General features: G+C 34.9%; 1 protein-coding gene across 2 annotated transcripts in view; it reads right to left on the bottom strand.

The window, feature by feature from the left end:
- nckap5l (NCK-associated protein 5-like) overlaps positions 1 to 13,128 on the bottom strand; it is a 59,224-nt gene that overhangs the window by 24,561 nt on the left and 21,535 nt on the right. Inside the window, exons 1-2 of one of the 2 annotated variants that reach the window (XM_055013204.1) lie at positions 10,228 to 10,370; positions 1,356 to 1,423 (exon numbers count right to left, since the gene is read on the bottom strand). The gene's annotated coding sequence lies outside the window, so the exon portion shown is untranslated. Of the gene's footprint in view, positions 1 to 1,355; positions 1,424 to 10,227; positions 10,371 to 13,128 lie in introns of those variants that run through there. The other variant, XM_055013203.1, reaches the window with a different exon arrangement.

Genomic DNA, 13,128 nt, shown 5'->3' with positions numbered 1-13,128 from the left:
AGTTGAGAAACTTTACGAATCAGAACCACAAAAATCTGCAGCTTCTTTCACACATTTTACCACCAAAAAAACACACAGAAGCTTCTCTGTGTCCAACTTCTAACGTGTTTTTATAGAAATGAATAAATCAAATGTCCTCAAACTGTAGCTCTGATACGACAAACCAACTGAAATCATCAGCAGCTCCACAGGAAACGACATTTATTCACCAATATGTCACGTTTTATGGTAAATAATCAGCAACTTAACACATACTTTCTGTCAATAACCAACAAACATTAATGATTAATTAGTTTTAAAGTTATTTTAGAGGCAAAAAGCCACAAACTTGACGTTTTCCCGTGTTTTTATCTGTCATAAACAATAAATCAAGTTTGTTTCAGGTTTCTGAAACAAAAAGCAAACTGAAGTTGTGTAATTGTGTTAATTTGTCGTTTTTACTCATGAAAAGTTACATTTTTTTCTGTCACATGGAACAATAATAAAATATCTTGAAGTTTTGGACACAATAAAAATGGAAATCTTGTAATTTTTGAAAATTAAAGAAACTTTTCACTAATTTTTTTGAGCAAAAAAAGCCACAGTTTTGATGTCAAACCTCCGAAATGTGACGATTTACTGTTTACATGGTTCATATATAAGAATAAATCAAATATGTAAGTTTGGATGCAACAAGTAAACTGAAATCTTGGAATTTTGTTAATCAAAGAGTCTTTTTTTGAAGTAAAAAAGCTTCAAATTTCATGTTTTCGGCTTTCAAATGTGAATATTTGCTTGTGATAAATTTGAAATTTGGGGGTTTTAAATGCTTCTTTGGACAAAAACTCAAGTCTCTGTGGATTGATGACAGGAAAGTTTTAGTAGTTTTTGGCAGTTTATGGACTAATTAAATAAATAATAAATCACAGGACAGAAAACCACAGCCAGATAATTGAATAATGAAGGAATTAGGGGATTTTGGGAGTAGGTTTCATTATTTTCTGTCAGTTTATGAACCAAATAATGAAGCTGTTTAATCATAAAAGTAATCTGCAACTTAGTTGAGCAGTTTGATTTGCCAAATGTGTGGCTTTTTTGCTTGATGATGGGAAATTTCACTTGTTTTTGACATTTTGTGGACTAAATAAGTAAATAATAAATCATAGGTCAGAAAACAACAGACAGATAATTGAATAACGAAGGAAATTGATGATTTTGAGAGCAGTTTTCACTGTTTTTATGAAGCAAATAGTGACACTGTTTAACAAAGCCACCTGCAGATTACTACTGTAAATAAAGCGTTTCTAGGGAATTTATCTCCACGTATTTTGAGTCTCTCAGTGTTTTCTCCCCATATAACACCTTCATGGACTCACCTGTGGGTTCAGCTCTCGTATTGATCCTTGAAGAGGCTCCTCTGACTCCCAGCGATGAAACCACGGAGCTGAGGAGGAAACACCGGACACATTTCAGTAAATAAATCTGTGACGGTAATAATCCTAGAAGACCTGGAGGAGTTTCAGCAGGAGGTTCAGGCAAAGTGACCTCTGAAGGAAAGCAGAGGATCCAGCGTCTCCCGTTTCATCTCCAGTCACAGTGAATGTAATCAAAGAAAGACGCATGAATAATTCAGCAGACAACGTTCAGGAACTTCCTCTGACCATTTACACCAGGGCTGTCAAACATGTGGCTCGTGGGCCAAAACTGGCCCACAAGAGAGTCCCATCCGGTCCGACTTTGTAAAGTGTAAAAATTACAGAAAAGGCATCAAAAGCAAATTGTACATTTGTAAAACTATAAATTTAAAATAATTTCTAGACCAGGACAAGTTGTTTTGAATATAAAGCAAAATATTATATGGCTCATTGTTGTTTCGTGTCTCATTTTTGCAACATTTTGTCTTGTTTTTGTTGTTGTTTTGTCTTTTTTTTTTCAGACTTTTGGCATTTGTCTCATTTTGTCCTTTTGTGTTTCCTTTTTGTCTCACTTGTGTTTTTGTCTTATTTTTGTAATTTTGTGTTTTGCTTTATTCACGGTTTTGTGCATTGTTTTTGTCGTTTTGGTTTTTTTGTCGCGCTTGTGTTGTCTACTTTTTGGCATTTTGTTTCTCGCTTTTGTCATTTTTTGTGTCATTTGTGTAATTTCTTGTCTCGTTTTTTGTTTGTCTCATTTTTTTGTCGCTTTCTAACTTTTTGTCAAATTCTTTGTCTCTTTATGGTTTTGTTTTGTGCCATTTATCTAATTTTTTGTCATTTTGCTTCTCGCTTTGGCCGTTTTGTGTCTCATTTTCGAAAAATTTTGTCTTGTTTTTGTTGTTTTTTGTCTTTTTTGCCTGACTTTTGTTGCTTGTCTCATGGTTTGGTCGTTTTGTGTTTCCTTTTTGTCCAGCTTGTGTTTTTTGTCTTATTTTTGTCATTTTGTGTTTTGCTTTATTCACTGTTTTGTGCATTGTTTTTGTTGTTTTGTTTTTTTGTCGCGCTTGTGTTGTTTGTCTACTTTTTGTCATTTTGTTTCTCGCTTTTGTCATTTTTTGTGTCATTTGTGTAATTTTTTCTCTTTTTTGTTTGTCTCATTTTTTTGTCGCTTTCTAACTTTTTGTCAAATTTTTTGTCTCTTTGTGGTTTTGTTTTGTGTCAATTATCAAATTTTTTATCCTTTTGCTTCTCGCTTTGGCCGTTTTGTGTCTCATTTTCGAAAAATTTTGTCTTGTTTTTGTTGTTTTTTGTCTTTTTTGCCTGACTTTTGTTGCTTGTCTCATGGTTTGGTCGTTTTGTGTTTCCTTTTTGTCCAGCTTGTGTTTTTTGTCTTATTTTTGTCATTATGTGTTTTACTTTATTCATTGTTTTCTTTCTCATTTTTGTTGTTTTGGGTATCTTTTTTGTCTCGTCTGTTTTTTTGTTGTTTTGTTTCTCGCTGTTGTCATTTTTTGTCTTGTGTTATTTGTCCTTTGTTTTGTCGCTTTGTAACTTTTTGTCAAATTTTGTCTTTTTTGTTTTGTTTCATGTCGTTTGTCTCATTTTGGGTATCACTTTATTTGTTGTTTTGTGCATTGTTTTTGTTGTTTTGTGATTCGTGTTGTTAGTCTGTTTTTTTTGTTGCTTTCTAACTTTTTTATGGAGCTTTTTAGGATAATTTTTAGTCATTTTTAGAGCAAAAAAACCCCACAAATCTGATGAGTCAAACTTCCAAAATGTGAAAACTTTGTTTTTATCCATCATAAGCAACAATTAATCAAATCAATCAATTAGATTCAATTTTTACTAATTCAGCTTTTAAGAACTCCCTTTATGTCTTTCTGATAACTCGGGACACTTTCAACTCTGACTGCAATGGTTTTTCTTTATTTAGTTTGAGTGTGATGCAGGATTAAAGCTTTTAATTTTGTTCACTTTCTATTAGAGCTTTATTTTCCCGGCCTCCTCAGCAGATCTGCAGCTTTAACTCGGAGGCTAACGGGCTCTGATCCTTTTAGATCTTGTCAAACTGAAATGGGATTAGAGGTGTTGAGCATCTGTCTGCTCAATCTGGGCTTTAATAAAGCAACAGCAGATCATCTGTTCTGGGACACCTGGTCTGAAAAACTAGAGAAAACCTGCCGTGACCTGTGATCTGGAGACCAAAGAGCAGCGAGGACAGACATAAAAACAACAGTAAAGCTGCAATTTATTGGTTTTGAAGGGAAAAAAAAGGTCAAAATTGTCAGATTCAAGCTTCTTAAATGTGAATATTTTCTGGTTTGTTTCCTTTTCAATGACAGTAAACTGAGTATTTGCGATTTTGGGGCTTTTTTGAAACACAAAAAAGGTTTGTTTGGCTTTTAGAGACCAAAAACAACTGAGAAAAAACTAATAAAATTAATCTTCAGTATTCATTCACTAAGGAAATGCAGCAACGTTTGACATCCGCAAACTGAAACATTATTTAAATATTTGGTGTCTAAATGTGTAAAGTCTCTCATTCCAGCTTCTTAAATGTGAATATTTTCTGGTTTCTTTCCTCCTTTGTGACATTAAACTGAATATCATTGGTAAAACAAGAAATTGTCCATTTGGGTCTTTTTTGGGAACAGCAATCAACATTTTTCACATTTTTTGGCTTTTATAGACCAAAGAAACAACTGAGAAAATGACTACCAGATTAAACAACGACAAAAACATTCATTAGTTGCCACCAGTATGTATTTATCAAGAAAACACTGCAATGTTTGCCAGCTAGATGCTGAGAAAATATTCAAATATTCAGTAAATCCTATTTGGAAAGAAGTTTGGTGAGATCTAACAATTAATCAATTCATTTAAGAAAAATAAATGTGTAAATTCTCTGATTGAAGCTTCTTAAATGTGATTTTTTTTGGTTTCTTTGCTTCTATGTGACACTAAACTGAATACATTTGGATAAAACAAGTATTTTGACATTTTGGAAACAGCGATCAACATTTTTCACCATTTTCTGGCTTTTATAGACCAAAGAACCAAGTGAGAAAATGATTTACAGATGAAACAACAATAAAATTATCCATTAGTTGCCACCAGTATTCATTAAGGAAACACTGCAGTTTTCAATGAATGGTTGCTGAGACAACAGTCAAATGAAACAAATTTGGAAAGAGATTTGTTGAGATGTAACAGTCAATAAAATCATTAAATTAAACCAATTCATTGTTTTTAAGGCGAAAAAAGTCCAATTCTCTCATTCCAGCATCATAAATGTGAATATTTCCTGGTTTCTTTCCTCCTTTGTGACAATAAACTGACTATCTTTGGGTAAAACAAGAAACTGGCCATTTTGGGCTTTTTTGGAAACAGCGATCAGCATTTTTCACCATTTTTTTGGCTTTTATAGATCAAAGAAACAACCGAGAAATTGACTAAATAAATTATTCATTGCTGCCCTAATCCACAGAAACCAAATATTTTCCGATTCCAGCGACTTAAATGTGAATATTTTCTGACAATAAACTGAATATCTTTAAATTGTGGCCAAAACATGATGTTAGAGGACATTTTGGAGCTTTAATAGCCCAAACAACCAACTGAGAAAATGATTTACAGATTAAACAACAATAAAAATATTCATTAGCTGCCACCAGAATTCATTCACAAAAGCAACACTGCAATTTTTGACAGCGAGATGCTGAGAAAACAATCAAATTTACAAAGATGCAACCATTAATTGACTAAATCAAATAGATTAGTTTGTTTCTGTCGTCCTCTGTGACAGCAAACGGAATATTTTTGGAAAAAACAGGACATTTGAGGACATTTTTTGGGCTTTTATGGACGAAACAACCTCCAGCATTCATCCGTGAAGAAAATGCTTCATATTTTAACGGCTGGATGCTGGAAAAAACCCTCAAATATTAAATGAAATTTGGAAGCAGGTCTGGTGAGATGCTGCAGATGAGGAGATGAGATTCATGGAATGGTGGCAAAAAAAAAAAAAAGCCAAAAAATTCAAAGGAAGCAGACAGAAGAAGAAGAAGAAACGCACAAAAGCTCCTTAAATCATGTCAGTCTCACTCTTGGGGATTTGGCAGCGGCAATCTGAGGATCTGTCAAACTGCAGCCTTTAAATCTGCCAATCCGGAGCCAGAAACTCTGGAGGAGGCAGCGAGTGTGGAGGCGGCGGATGTAAACAAAAAAAACACCTAAACCCTCACATGGGGGCATAAAACAGGAATCTGTAGTCAAAAAAACAACAAATATAGGTCAGTTTTCTGCAGACGCACCATCGGCAAGCGCTTTGGTTTCATTATTACAGATGTGGGTGAAAAGAGGAAGACGTGGCAGAGACAGAATCAGGACTCCCTCAGCGCCGCTTCCTGTCTGATGTTTGCATATATGAACCGAGACCAATCGGGAGGACGAGGAGGTTGTTGTGGGGGAGGACGGGGGATGTTGGGGGAGGGGAGGGATGGAGGATGGGAGCTCCCCCCCCCAAAAAAAAAAAAAAAAAAAAAGGGAAGAAGAGGCTTGGATGTGCAGAAACAAAACGCCTTGTGAAGTCAGTGCCAGTCGACCTCCACACCCAGAGAGGAAACACAGCGGCGGCATTCAGCCAATTTACGACACTTTGTTCACCGACACCAAAACACCACGACAGAAACACCCTCCTCGCTGCACAGAAGGAGGAAATGAAACCTCCAGAAAACCAGAAACCGAACCTGCCGTCATACCGCTTTATTCCAACACAAATGCTTCATTTGGACACAAAAAACACAATAAAAACCCCCAACTGCCCAACATAATGGCAAATAAAAACAATCATCATGAATGATCAAAGCCGAAAAAGTCACATATTGGACATTTATTACGTCACGTGACAATAAATCAAATATCTTGAGGTTTTGGACACCAAAACCAAACATATCTACAGCAAAACATAATTTCTTCACCATTTTATAAAGTAAATTTATAGCGTCAAGCACTAACAAACTTATCATGAACCAAACCTTTGGTTTCTAATCAGTTTCATCAACTGCTTTGATTGTTTTTAGTCATTTTCAGAGCAAAAAAGGCACAAATCTGACAAGCCTCTAAAATGTGAGGATTTACTGTTTTTATATGTCACATGTGACAATAAACCAGATTATCATAATGTTTTAGACACCAAAACCAAACATCTCTACAGTAAAATGTCACTACTTCACCATTTTATACAGTAAATTTATATCATCAAAAGCGAACAAATTTATCATGAACCAAACCTTTGTTTTGTAATCAGTTTCATCGACTGTTTTGATCATTTTGACTCACTTTTAGAGCAAAAAAGGCACAAATCTGATGTTCACTTTGTTTACCGACACCAAAACACCACCACAGAAAAACCCAAATCGATGCACAGAAAGAGCAAATACGACCTCCAGAAAACCAGAAACCCAAACCCAAGCTGCCGCCAAACCACTTTATTCCAACACAAACGCTTCATTTGGACACAAAAACGCAATAAAACCCCAAACTGAACAATATAACAGCAAATAAAAACAATTATCATGAATGATTCAGTCATTTTATTAAGTCAAAAAAGCCTCACATTGGACATTTATTACTGTTTTTATGCGTCACGCCACAATAAATGAAACATCTTGAGGTTTTGGACACCAAAACCAAACATATCTGCAATAAAATGTCACTACTTCATCATTTTATACAGTAAATTTATATCATCAGTAGCTAACAAACTTACCATGAACCAAACCTTGGTCAGTAATCAGTTTCATCGTCTATTTTGATAATTTTGACTCATTTTTAGAGCAAAAAAGTTACATATATGATGACTCAAGGCACTAAAATGTGAGGATTTACTGTTTTTATATGTCATGTGACACAACAAACCAAATATCTTGAGGCTCTGGATGCCAAAACCAACCATCTCTACAGTAAAACATCCATTACTTCATCATTTTATACAGGAAACTTACTATGTCAACAGCCAACAAACTTATCATGAACCAAACCTTTGGTCACTAATCAGTTTCATCGACTGTTTTGATCATTTTGTCTCATTTTTAGAGCAAAAAAGGCACAAATCTGATGTTCACTTCATTCACAGAGACCAAAACATTGCAACAAACATTCACTTTGATGCACAGAAAGAGCAAATAAGACCTTCAGAAAACCAAATCCAACCTGTCGTCAAACCACTTTATTCCAACACAAACGCTTCATTTTGACACAAATGCTCCAAAAAACACAAAAAAACACAAACTGACCAACGTCATGTCAAATAAAAACAATTCTCAAGACTGATTAAAGCCAAAAAAGCCACATATTGAACATTTATTACTGGTTTTAAGTCACGTGACAATAATCCAAATTATCACGAGGTTTTGGACGCCAAAATCAAACATCTCTACAGTAAAACATCCATTATTTCACCATTTTATAGTCAGTTTATATCATCAGTAGCTAAGAAACTTATCATGAACCAAGCCTTTGTTCTGTAATTAGTTCCATCAAGTGTTTTGATAATTCTGACTATTTTGTAGAGCAAAAAAGCCACAAATTTGATCAGTCAAGGCTCTAAAATGTGACAAGTTACTGTTTTCATACATCATGTGACAATAAATCAAAGATTTTGAACATAACAAGCCACCAAAGCCCTACAGTAAAATCCAATTCCTTCACCATTTTATAGAGTAAATTTACTGTCAGTAGCTAGTAAAGTTATTATGAACACAACCTACGGTCTGTAATCAGTTTCATCGACTGTTTTGATCATTTTAACTCATTTTTAGAGCAAAAAAGGCACAAATCTGATGAGTCAAGGCTCTAAAATGTGAGGATTTACTGTTTTTAGACGTCACATGTGACAATAAACCAAATATCTTGAAGTTTTGGACGCCAGAACCAACCATCTCTACAGTAAAACATAATTTCTTCACCATTTTATAAAGTAAATTTATAGTGTCAAGCACTAACAAACTTATCATGAACCAAACCTTTGTTCTGTAATCAGTTTCATTGACTGCTTTGATAATTTTGACTCATTTTTAGAGCAAAAAAGGCACAAATCTGATGAGTCAAGGCTCTAAAATGTGAGGATTTACTGTTTTTAGACGTCACATGTGACAACAAACCAAATATCTTGAAGTTTTGGACGCCAGAACCAACCATCTCTACAGTAGAACATCCATTCCTTCTTTATTTCATACAGTAAATTTACCACGTCAACAGCTAACAAAGTTATTATGAACACAATCTTTTGTCTGCAAATAGTTTTATCGACCATTTTGATCATTTGAACTCATTTTGAGACCAAAAACACACAAATCTGATGAGTCAAGGCTTTAAAATGTGAGTATTTACTGTTTTTATGTGTCACATGTGACAATAAATAAAAAATCACAAGGTTTTAAATGCCACAACCAAATAACTCTACCATAAAACATAATTTCTTCACCATTTTATAGAGTAAATGTACTGTGCCAATAGCTAGCAAACATATGATGAAGAAAACCTTTTGTCTGCAAACTGTTTTATTGACTATTTAGATTATTTTTAGTCATTTTCAGAGCAAAAAAGGCACAACTCTGATGAGTTAACCCTCTAAAATGTGAGGATTTATTGTTTTCATGCATCACGTGACAACAAACCAATTGTCATGAGGTTCTGGGCGCCAAAATCAACCATTTCTACAGTAAAACATCCATTACTTCATCATTTTATACAGGAAATGTATATCATCAATAGCCAACAAACTTATCATGAACCAAACCTTTGTTCTGTAATAGTTTCATCAACTATTTTGATCATTTTAACTCATTTTTAGAGCAAAAAAGCTGCAAATCTGAACTGTTTTCATATGCTACATGTGACAACAAATCAAACATCTTGAGATTTTTAATGCCACAACCAAACATCTCTACAGTAAAACACCATTTTTCACCATTTTATACAGTACATTCACTGTCAGTAGCTAACAAACTTATCACGAGTTAAACCTTTGTTCTGTAATCAGTTTCACCGAATATTTTGATCATTTTGACTCATTTTTAGAGCAAAAAAGCTGCATATATGACACTCAAGGCTCTAAAATGTGAGGATTTATTGTTTTTATAGGTCATTTGGAAGAATAAACCAAGGATATGTTTTAAACACAACAGCTCTACAGTAAAATGCAATTTCTTAACCATTTTACACCATTATATACAGTAAATTTACTGTGCTAGTAGCTAACAACCTTATCATAAACCAAACCTCTGGTCTGTAATCAGTTTCACCAACTGTTTTGATCATTTTAACTCGTTTATAGAGCAAAATAGCCACAAATCTGATGAGTCAAACCTCTCAAATGTGAAGGTTTACTGTTTTTATGCATCACGTGTGACAATTAATCAAACATCTTGAGGTTTTAAATGCCACAACCAAACATCTCTACCGTAAAACATCATTTCTTCATCATTTTTCAGCATTTTAAACAGTAAATTTATAGCATCAATAGCTAACAAACTTATTATGAACCAAACCTTTGTTCTGTAATCAGTTTCATTGACTGTTTTGAAAATTTTGACAAATTTTTAGAGCAAAAAACACAACAATCCATTGATTCAAGCCTCTAAAATGTGAGTATTTACTGTTTTTATACATCAAATGTGACAATAAATCAAATATATTGACACTTCAAACACAACAACCGACCATCTCTACAGTAAAACGCCATTTTTTCCAGCTCTGGAAGCAGCACGTCAGCTCTGAGAACCACATCACACATCTCCAGTGTCAGGAGGTAATTTTTGGGTCAGCTCACCTTCATTCAGTCCTCTCAGATCTCCTCCCAGCAGAATAAGGCACCAGAAGGAAGGAAAAAGAAAAGAGAGGCCATGGCGGCTTTACATTTCTGCTTCTCCGTCTGCAGAGGAGGATTATCTGTCCTCCCGTCGGCCCAGAAGGTGGAAGAAGCCGCTTTCCTTTGGGCTGCAGCTACAGCAGGCCTGTCCTTGGGCTGCTGGGCTGGAAGAGTGAGTCTGCAGAGGCTGCCATGTCTCCCATTGTTCAGGGCGACTGAGGCTGGCTTCCTCCCCGGTAGACCCTCCTACTACAACAGCTGTGGACCGGCCCCCTCCTCCCCGCTGCTGCTCAGCATTAACCCTGCAGCTGCCGGCTCGTGGGGGGGGGGGAGGAGGTCGGAGGAGACCCGGACAAAGAGACGTAACAGTCAGAGGATATCCGCCAGTCGGCTGGACCCGCCGTGGCCTAGAAAGGAAAGAGCTCGGAGCTAAGAGGATTGTCTTCCTGAGGAATCAGAGCAGGAGGCTGCAGCCGATCAGCAGCATTGATTGGTTTGGATTGGAAAAAAAAAAAAACTAAACAACAAAGATATCGAATCCGGTATTGATCGTGACCCCGACGCAGCAACTGAACCGTGAATTTTGTGTTTCTGTTTCACCCCTAATATGACAAATACACCCAGAAATCTGTGCAGTGAGACTGTTGGTGCAGTCGGATTCTGACTGATTTCATGGATTTAATGTGTGTTTTTGCTTTTTAATCAGTTTTTTAAATGAATTTTTAATCACACCTGGTTTGTGTGTTCTTTAAACCAGGTCTAAAGGATTAAATATACAGAAAATAAGACATTATTGTGTTTATTTAAACTTCATTTAGGCTAATAAGGTGACTGTGTAGGATGCAGACATTAGTTCATATAAATATTATAGATAATCTGTGATAAATCTTATATCAGCGTCTCTCCATCATCATCTTTACATCTATGCAGTGAAGCTGTTGGTGCATTTTATAGTGTCCAACATTTAACAGACTGAATGTGCAGTATTTACGGTGTACTTTTTACTCACATACCTGGTTTGCAGTGTCTTTTACTGCTTTCAAATTTAATTCTGTTTTGCATCGTGTCCCTATTTGAAAGACAGAAAGTGATTCTTGGTTTTACCTCTTTTGCTGCAGCACAGAAATGAAATTTCAGGTAAAGTTTTTGTGAGTGTTTTTATGCTAAAAATGTTTAAAAAATGAATCTTAAACTGAGGGTTGGTTTATGTTTATGTCTACATATAGGGCTGGTTGACTATTTTGTTTGATTATCTGATCTTCAAGTGTTAGTATTTAGCTTTTTATTTTACTTCTATTTTTTCTACCGACTTTGTGCTCTTTTGCTGTTGCTGCTAACGCAAGAAGCTGCTGAAACGCCTTTCATTATCGCTTGACAATGATAATAAAGATCTCTTCTATTCTAGTTTCATCAGGAAAACCTAATTAATGTATAAAACTAATGTATTTAACAATTACTGGACATTTATTAGCATCCAAATCCAAACAGATGAACTAAAAGTCGTGTGAACTCCAGATATCATTTGACTGTCTGCTGTCATCATTTCAGTGATAAATAACCAGGTTGAACTGATTTAACCTGCTTCCAATACCTGCTTTTTATGCTTATTTATACTTCATTCATACAGAAAACACTCCATCAGTTAAAGAAAAGTGACGATTTGAGTCTCTAATATCAATATCGGCATCAGAAATCTGGAAAATCAGTCAGGAGTCGGGTGACAGTGAACATCTTTAATAATCTAATGATCATCTCTTCAGTGATCATTAGATTATCAAAACTGCTGCTTATAATCATCAAGCTTCACAAAAATGCCTTTTTTAATCCCTGTGTGAGTTTTTTTTATCTGTCTAACAGTCAAAAAACAAAAATTCAATTTGCTGAGTCAAAACAAAGAAGAACAGCAAATTTTCATAACTAAGGATCCAGAAAGTGTAAATAATCGCTTACTTTTGGCCTGAAAACACCTTTAATGATAATTCATTTATCAGAATTGCTGAGAAAAAAATAGAGAAAAATATATTTTATAATCTCAGTCTAACCTATTAATGTCTTGTTTTGTCCCAAACAAGGAAAAGTGGCAAAATTTTACAACTGAGAATCTAGAAACTGAAAAAATGTGTTTTTTTTTTTTTTGTCTTGAATGTCTTCAATGGCTGTTAGATTAGCAAAAATGCTGCTGATAATCATCAAGCTCTCATAAAATTCCTTCTAATACTCCAGTGCAACTTATTTAAAAGTCTGTTTTTCTTTTACTATCAGTCCCAAACCCAGAATATTCAACTTGCTATGAGACAAAACAAAGAAAAGCAGCAAATTTTCACAACTGAGAATCCAGAAAGTTTAAATAATCGCTTCTTTTTGGCCTGAAAACATCTTTAATGATACTTTATCAGAATCACTGCTAATAATCAACAAACTTGAGAAAAATACCCTCTATAACCTCAGTGTGACTTATTTAAAGGTCTTGTTTTGTCTAACTGTCCCAAACCCAGAATATTCAATATGCTGTCAAACAAAACAAAGAAAGGCAGCAAATCTTCACAATCAACAATATGAAAAATGAAGCTTGTCTAATAGTCTTACACTCAGAATATTCAGTTTCATATCATGCAAAAATATAGAAAAGCAACTAAGAATGTGGAAAGTGGCCTGAAAAGGGCTTCAATGATAATCTGATTATCAAAACGGCTGCTTATAATCATCAAGCTTGAGAAAAATGCCTTCTAACATTCCAGTGCAACTTCTTTAAAAGTCTGTATTTTCTATATCTGTCCTGAATATGCAATTTACTTTCAGGCAGAACAGAGAAAAGCAGCAAATCCTCACAATTCAGAACCTGAAATCAGAAAATGTTGACTG

The sequence above is a fragment of the Amphiprion ocellaris genome, chromosome 8 (assembly GCF_022539595.1).
Source record: "Amphiprion ocellaris isolate individual 3 ecotype Okinawa chromosome 8, ASM2253959v1, whole genome shotgun sequence".
Classification (NCBI taxonomy): Eukaryota; Metazoa; Chordata; class Actinopteri; family Pomacentridae; genus Amphiprion; species Amphiprion ocellaris.
This window is presented reverse-complemented; position numbering and strand designations above follow the sequence as displayed.